The sequence below is a fragment of the Euprymna scolopes genome, chromosome 34 (genome assembly GCF_053919585.1).
Source record: "Euprymna scolopes isolate OS-2025 chromosome 34, ASM5391958v1, whole genome shotgun sequence".
In the NCBI taxonomy this organism is placed as follows: domain Eukaryota; kingdom Metazoa; phylum Mollusca; class Cephalopoda; order Sepiida; family Sepiolidae; genus Euprymna; species Euprymna scolopes.
The window spans coordinates 57,126,446-57,134,291 of NC_136515.1; the positions used below are offsets into that span (position 1 = coordinate 57,126,446).

General features: G+C 35.6%; 1 protein-coding gene and 1 pseudogene across 3 annotated transcripts in view; both read left to right on the forward strand.

Annotated features, from left to right (window-relative positions):
• Nucleotides 1–7,846, forward strand: part of LOC145259217 (uncharacterized) — a 304,488-nt gene that overhangs the window by 222,713 nt on the left and 73,929 nt on the right. The gene's annotated exons all lie outside the window — the stretch shown is intronic.
• On the forward strand, nt 972–1,105 carry LOC145259369 (U2 spliceosomal RNA; annotated as a pseudogene).

Sequence of the window (7,846 nt, forward strand, 5' to 3'; positions counted from 1 at the left end):
AAATTTTCAAATCTGTAGATAAAAAATTTGTTGAGTATATAGGTTGAGAATTGTTCTCTCTCTCTCTATCACACACATTCTCACTTTTATAGATATAATAGACAGATTATGCCAGATATATTAAAATATGTCTGAATGCCCAATATACAAATTTTGAAATCTGTAGATAAAAAATTTGTTGTATACATAGGTTGACAATTGTCCTCTCTCTCTCTTTCACACACATTCTCACTTTTATACATATAATAGATAGATTATGCTAGATATATTTCTATATGTCTGAACACCCTATATACAAATGTTCAAATCTGTGGATAAAAAATTTGTTGAATGTATAGGTTGAGAATTTTTATCTCTCTTTTTTTCTCTCTCTCTCTCTCGCTATCTCACACACACGCATTCTCACTTTTATAGATAAAATAGATAGATTATGCTAGATATATTTCCATATGTCTGAATACCCTATATACAAAGTTTCAAATCTGTAGATAAAAAATTTGTTGAGTATATAGGTTGAGAATTGTTCTCTCTCTCTCACACGAAACTGTGCGCTCGGCTTCTTCCCCCCCTTCCCACCCCAAATGCTTGGGAAACTGTGCACTGTTTTTGTTGGTTTTCAAGCTGCCTCTTCCCCCCCCCACACACACACAGTTTAACAGTAGTAGGAGGTCAAGAGAAAGAGGGTGAGAGAGAAGAGTAAGTTGGTGAGAGAGAGAGAAAAGAGAAAGAGGGTGTTGGTTTTATATTTTTATTATCGTCTAATATTTTGAAAGCTGAATTTCTAATAAAATGTGCATCTATAGGAGATAATGCCTGGGAATGTGTTCCCCCCCCCACAGTTTAACAGTGGTGTGACGTCAAGAGAAAGAGGGTGAGAGAGAGGGAAGAGTAAGTGGGTGAGAGAGAGAAAGAGAGAGAAAAAAAAAGAAAGACGGTGTTGGTTTTGTGAAAAAAGTTGTTATTTACAATTGTTCGCATTCTTGGCCTTTTGGTCAAGATCAAAGTGTAGTATCTGTTCTTCAGATGCTGCACTTCTATTTCTTGTTCTCTTTCGGTGGAGGAGAAATCCTCCACGACTGAGACAATTTTTATTTTTGTACCTTTTCTCCACGTTAAAAAACGACCCTGGTGTCTAACTCTGTCCCGTGGGGAGGCATAGTAAATAGGTACAATTGTTCGCCATTAGTGGATGTTGACGTCACGTCACGTGACATGACTAAGCGTTTTTTTTTTTAGTATGAATAACATTTTTTGTTTTAATTATAAAGTCTACACTTAATTTTATAGAAAATGATGTATATATAATAGAAAAAAAAAATTACTGGTTTTGTTGGATTCAAGTGGATCCCCCCCCCTCCAGTTTAAGAGATAGCAGGTCACGTGGTAATATACAAAATGGCTAGCGTAAATATAAAGATCGGTTTTTTTATCGACGAATATTTTGAAAGCTGAATTTTTTTTTATTCCTGTACATTTTTTCCTGATATTTTTCGTTAAAACTCTTGTATAAATACTATTTTTAACCAGTTAAATACGTTGGAGACATTGTCATGGAGTTTAATAATCTCTAGAACAAAGCAGAAGAGAAATTACAAAAGTATCGGTAAAACAAAGTGTTTGTTTACATTTGTTCGCCATTACTGGATGTTGACGTCACGTCACGTGACATGACTAAGCGTTTTTGGATTATGTAATATTAACAGTAAAATGACAGGTTTTTTTGGGGGCCCCCCTAGGAGAGAAATGATCAGTTCACCCCCTTTTAATGGTCCGTTTGGTGTGGAATTTCGATATTTGTCATGCGGGTGATCAAGGTTCAATATGATACATAATTTGTCAACTTTGGTTGTGTCTGTCAAAAGTTTGAGCTGACGTCACGTCACGTGACACGTATTGAATAACGTTAAAATGACAGGTTTTTTGGGGGGCCCCCCTAGGAGAAAAACGATCAGTTGACCCCTTTCTACTGGTCCGTTTGACGTGAAATTTCGATATTTGTCATCCGGGTGATCAAGGTGCAATATGATACCAAATTTGTCAACTCTGGTTCCGTCTTTCAAAAGTTTTAGCGTTACAAACAAACATACATACATACATACATACATACACACCGATTTTTGCCTTTTATATATATAGATGATAGCTTATGAAAAGGAAGGGTTGTAAAGAGATAACTTCGAATTTGGGGTTATCAAAACCAAAGCAAAATATGATGAAAGCAAAAATAAAATAGATAAACCCCATAATTTATTATACCATACCTGTTCACACTGAAACACTTATCACAATATTCTGTGGATCTATATTAAAAAACCTTGTTAAACTTTGTGACATATTTCCATTCTATGGAGGCCAGGCGCGAACGAACACCCCATAATTTTATCATACCATATTTCTTCAAACTGAAACATAATTATCAAAGTATACTTACGCAGATAGATATGAAAAGTCTTTATTAAAGTTTGTGCCTATTTCCATTCTATAATAGTCAACCATATAGGAGCCTATTCGTGACCAGACACATACAGAGACGTTCAGCTTTATATTATAGATATACACACACACATATATATATATATATACACACACACATATATATACATATATACACACACACATATATATACATACACATATACAGGGTGACCCAAAATAACGGGCCCCAACTCTAATTAGGCCCTGTTTCTTAGTGTTTTGTCCGAATGAAATGAAACTTTGGTCATAACTAGGTTATTATATTCAAAACATCACATCAAAACACTAGGGTCTTTGGCCCTTTTTCTCCGTTCTACAGCATATGTTCTAGATGGCCTCCATTTAGCTTTTGTTTTTTTTTTGGGGGGGGGGGGTCACCCTGTACAAGGTAGTCAGGAAGTCATTGATGGGGTTTTAACTTTGATACATTCTTTATTTTTGATTGTCGCATAACATGACGAAGACAATAGAGATTTGTTTGCAATCAAGAACAAAACTGAAAAAGAATTTGTTTATAAAAACAGAAAAAATGATTTTTAATTTTCAGTTTCACAATTTCCTTGCATTTTCCAAAACATTATCTTTGACGAACTGAAGCATTATTCGATTACGATTTTATTCCTCGACTACATCCCTGGTGTCCTCCTTCGATTCCTGTAAAGTTTCAAGTTTGCTGATGCAAATTTTTTCTTTGGGACACTTCTCACAAGAAAACAGTTACTAACAGACTAAAAATAATTGAAACCATTTAACAGATGCTATTTTTCATAAATATTTTTTGGCCCCCCGACAAAAGGAGGATGGACCTGTAAATTCACTCTTGTCCGTTCGTCCGTTCGTCTCTCCACACTTTTCTCAATAACTACGCCTTGGATTTTTTTTTTTAATTTTCACAAACACTAAACATAATATATGAGTAAAAAAGTACTGAACGGATTTTCCGGGAAAACTCCGGTTGCGCCCCCCTCCCAGGGTACCTTTCGGGTTAAACTGGCTAAAATTGACACTTTTGTGCGTATTAAAAAAATTTGATGCCAAAACTTCCTGAAAAGTTGTAACTAACTGATTTTTATATAATTTTGTTTGTCTATACTTCGCGATAACTCTTGTGTGTACCACATGGGGCTGTTTTAGGGCTAATAAAACATTCCATTTTTGGGACTATTTTACCATATTTGTCGAAAATTTTCTGTCTACGTCTATTTAGCAGTTTTGCATGGTGCTGAACTCAAATTTAAATATGTTAAGGCCCTGGGGACTTTTGGGATTAAACGGAGGGGGGACAACTGATGGACTTAATCATTTCTTTTTTTGCATGGTGCAGAATTGGAATTTACATATGTTAAGGCCTAAAACTGCACCGTTTGTTCATTTTCACCAGGAGTTGACGTCCCCTGGGGTCTTTTGGTGTTAAATGGGGGGGGGGCAATACCGAACTTAGTCATTTTTTTATGCCTCGTTCACTGTGCACTCACGGGGGACCGTGCATGCTTCACTTGTTTTAATTTATGTTCTGTTTGGTAACCAAATTTTCATCGTCTTCGTCATATTATGTAAAAATTGCATTAATGTACTATAAAAAATGAAGAATCTATTCGAGTTAAAATTCAGACTTCTTGTCTATCTTGTAAGATCCGCTTAATAAATAAATACATTAATCTATAAATCAATCCCATGTTCCATATGTAATGCCTCCTATTTTTCTGTCCGAATGGATCAGAGGAAATTGAAAATTGCATTGTTATGATGATTCATGAACTGAAATTTTCATCCCTCTGTTGCAGATATTGGCGATTTGAGACTCTAAAAAACTAACCTCTGTCATGGACGTGCGTCAGAAGCAGAGATGAATAAATGAACTCCTCCATACAGAAAATATTGAACCTATCAGCATTCACCGACGCCTGTTGAACGTTTACGAAACCGATGCAGTTGATGACAGTACAGTTAGGAGATGGGTTCGTCGATTTCAGCATGTGAGTGACAAAGAGCGCTCTAGACTTTTACAACCTAGATATCGAAAAAAGCAAGCACAGATGCAGTGAGAATGGTGTTACTATGTAGAAAAAAATGAATTATAGAGCATAAAAGGTCGCTTATTTTAATGGCATAATTCACGTATTTGTAGCTCTTCAAGGTTTTGAGTAGACTTCGTAGCTTAGTGGAGGATTCCCTTTTCTCTTCCGTGCAACCTCTTTCCTACAGAAATGATGTTGTGAGCCTGTTTTTGTTTTATCGTTATTTCCATGGCAAGTGCTCGTCTGAGCTCCAATCTCTGCCTGCCCCTGACCAATCTTTCACGAAAAACACCCGTCTAACTGAAACCAGTCAATAATTTTTTCCACTATGACTGTGCCTAGGTCCAAACGTAGATTCCATGAACAATGTTTCTTTCCTAGAACTGCACGCCTGTGGAAATCTCTTCCGTTTTCCTGTTTCCCAGCTGACTACAACTTGGTTGTCTTCAAGTCCAATACAAACAAATTCTTGAATGAACCGCCCCCTTAAGTAATCCACTCTACCAATTTTCCATTACTAACGATTACTACGATATTATCCCATTGATTACTGTACACTATCAGCAGTAGCCACGGTAGGATCACCTCTGAAATAATCGTCCAATCCAAGTGCGTGTTTTGCTTTAATAGCGGTCCTAGCGATGCCTCCGATGATGCCAGTGCCCTCGGTGTTTTTGATGAATTCCTCATCCGCCTCTTTTGTGGTTACTCTTGCGTCTCCGTAGGCTATGTCATGTACCTTAGCAGCTAGGTCAAGTTTGTTCCTTGGTGTAAATTTAAATTTTTTGCTGTCGGTGCCCGGTCCGAGGAAGTCGTAACCTGGTACAGTGAATTCTAACTTGGTCCGACGTTTTTTTCCGCGGAGGAGGCATACTGCGTTATTTCCATATCGTATGTCTTTATATATTACTGAATAGGTCAATATGTGTGACTATTGCGTCATTTCTATTTATAGATGTGAAAATATTCTATTTATGGCTAATGTATGGTTTCTAGTAATGGCACTACTACTTTTACATGGATGGATCTAATGTATGGAGTGCAACGACTACACGACACTACCAGTGAAAAAGAAAATACAATACCAGACTGGTAGTGTCGTGTAGTCGTTGCACTCCATACATTAGATCCATCCATGTAAAAATTTGGGAGTGAGGGTAATTTAAAACAAAAGTTTATGCAAATGATCCTCAAAATCTAGACCAACTAAAGGAGAACATTACCAATGTTATCAGGAGAATCACCAGAGAAGATCAACAGGAAGTATCTGCAAACGCTGTTAAACGTGCCCAGAAATGCGTAGATGTCAAGGGGGAGCACGTCCAGCATCTTTTATTACACTACAGGTAATTTAAACAGTAAAAGAATGTTCCTCCACTTTACTACATTTTCCGGGCTACTTTTAAGTGGGTCTGTATATATATATGTATACTAGCATGGGTGCCCGGCATGGCCCGGGTATTTGGAGGTGTATGTTGAGAAAAAAAAAAAGGTCAATTTTTTAAACTTTAACCCCTATTATGTCCCCTTAAAATTTATTGTTTGGGGCTCAAATCAAGTTATTAAGTTAGATCCATGTCCAAGGAATCTATATCTAAAATGTCAAGTGTTTAGACCCAAAATTGTCGGAGGAGTTTGGTAGAGTTCTCAAAAGTTCAAATCGTTGAACTTTGACCTCTTAATGGACAAATTTCTGGCCGAAAACGGATCACAAAGATTTTCCCAAATCTCAGTACCCTGTATTTCAAGTCTATAGACTTAGAATTGACAGAGTTATTGCGTAGGGAAATGTACACTAACAGACAGACACAGATACACAGACAGACAGATACATAGATACGTTCACTTTTATAGATAGATATATAATTTCATGTGCCCACATAAAATGCAATGAGGCGATATATTATTGTATATATACACACGCACAAAAATGCTGTGTCAAGTTTTGACTTCAAAGAGATAAAGAAAAAGGAAGGAGAATCCAAATAATTTTAAAAAACGACACATTTTGTGAGGCGCAGAAAAGAATAATATCGTGGATAAAAAAGACTTTCATCTATTAGGTAGATTTATTCTCTTTGATATTCGATCTTTCAGTCGATGGAATGGTAAATGCCGAGTTTAAATGAGCCGGCAGAAAAAAAAAATGAACCATGTCTTTCTAGAGACGGAAAACTCTAACTTATAATAAATCACGGAAAAATATTTTCATCATACAAATATGTGGGTTATTTCATAGATTAATTTTTGCCATTTATAATTTAAGTACAATTTCGGGTATATGATTTTGCGGCTCGCGCGTATCTAGCATCATCAAGATGTCCAATTTTCACAAATTCTACGCAATTAAATTAGGTTGTATCTCGGCAATAACGTTGTCTTCCAAGTGGTCTATTGTGTTTGGCTTATCAACGTACACACACACACACACACACACACACACACACACATATATATATATATATATATATATATATATATATATATATATATATATATATATACATAATTTGAGGTTGCTATTTTACAAAGGTAAGGTAACCATTGAAATATAACGAGGTTTATACAAGAGTGCCCAATACGGAAGTAGAGCAGGTTACACTTTCAATTTGTCTTTACATAAGCAGTATTTTGTTGCTACATAGTTATGAGCATGTTTCGGTCTTCTAGTTTTCAGTAACTAGAGACCTCTTCAGGCAACAACGCTTATATTCAACAGCGGAATTCTTAATCAATCAAGAATAAGAATTCCGCTTTTGAATATAAGCGTTGTTGCCTGAAGAGGTCTCTAGTTACTCAATACTAGAAGACTGAAACATGCTCATGACTGTGTAGCAACAAATTACTACTTATGTAAAGACAAATTGAAAGTAAATATATATATATATATATATATATATATATATATATATATATATAATACTAAATTGCATCCTACTTCATATATAACGAATATTTAGTGAAGAAATATTCGAATATATTGAGAAATTTACTAAAATGAATAATAAAGCACGAAAAATGTTATGCTATGAAACAAAGCATGAACAAAATTATATTTAGAGTCGGACAATGCTTTGAAAAAAAAAAAGAATTATTATGATTATTATCATTATCATCATCATCATTCTCCTCCTCCTCCTCCTTCTCCTCCTCCTTTGTTTGTTAGTACAAAGAAGGAAACAAAATTAAACTCCCCCTCAAAATTTACTTCCAAGCGAGGGATTCCATTTTCTTAGTTTGTGCATTGAGTTAATAAACCTCTTTTATTCTATTGTGGTCGGCAAGTATTTTTGCAGCAACACTAATGGAGTCAGAACTGACAGGAGAGATTAGTGAATCCTTTTATATCCTTT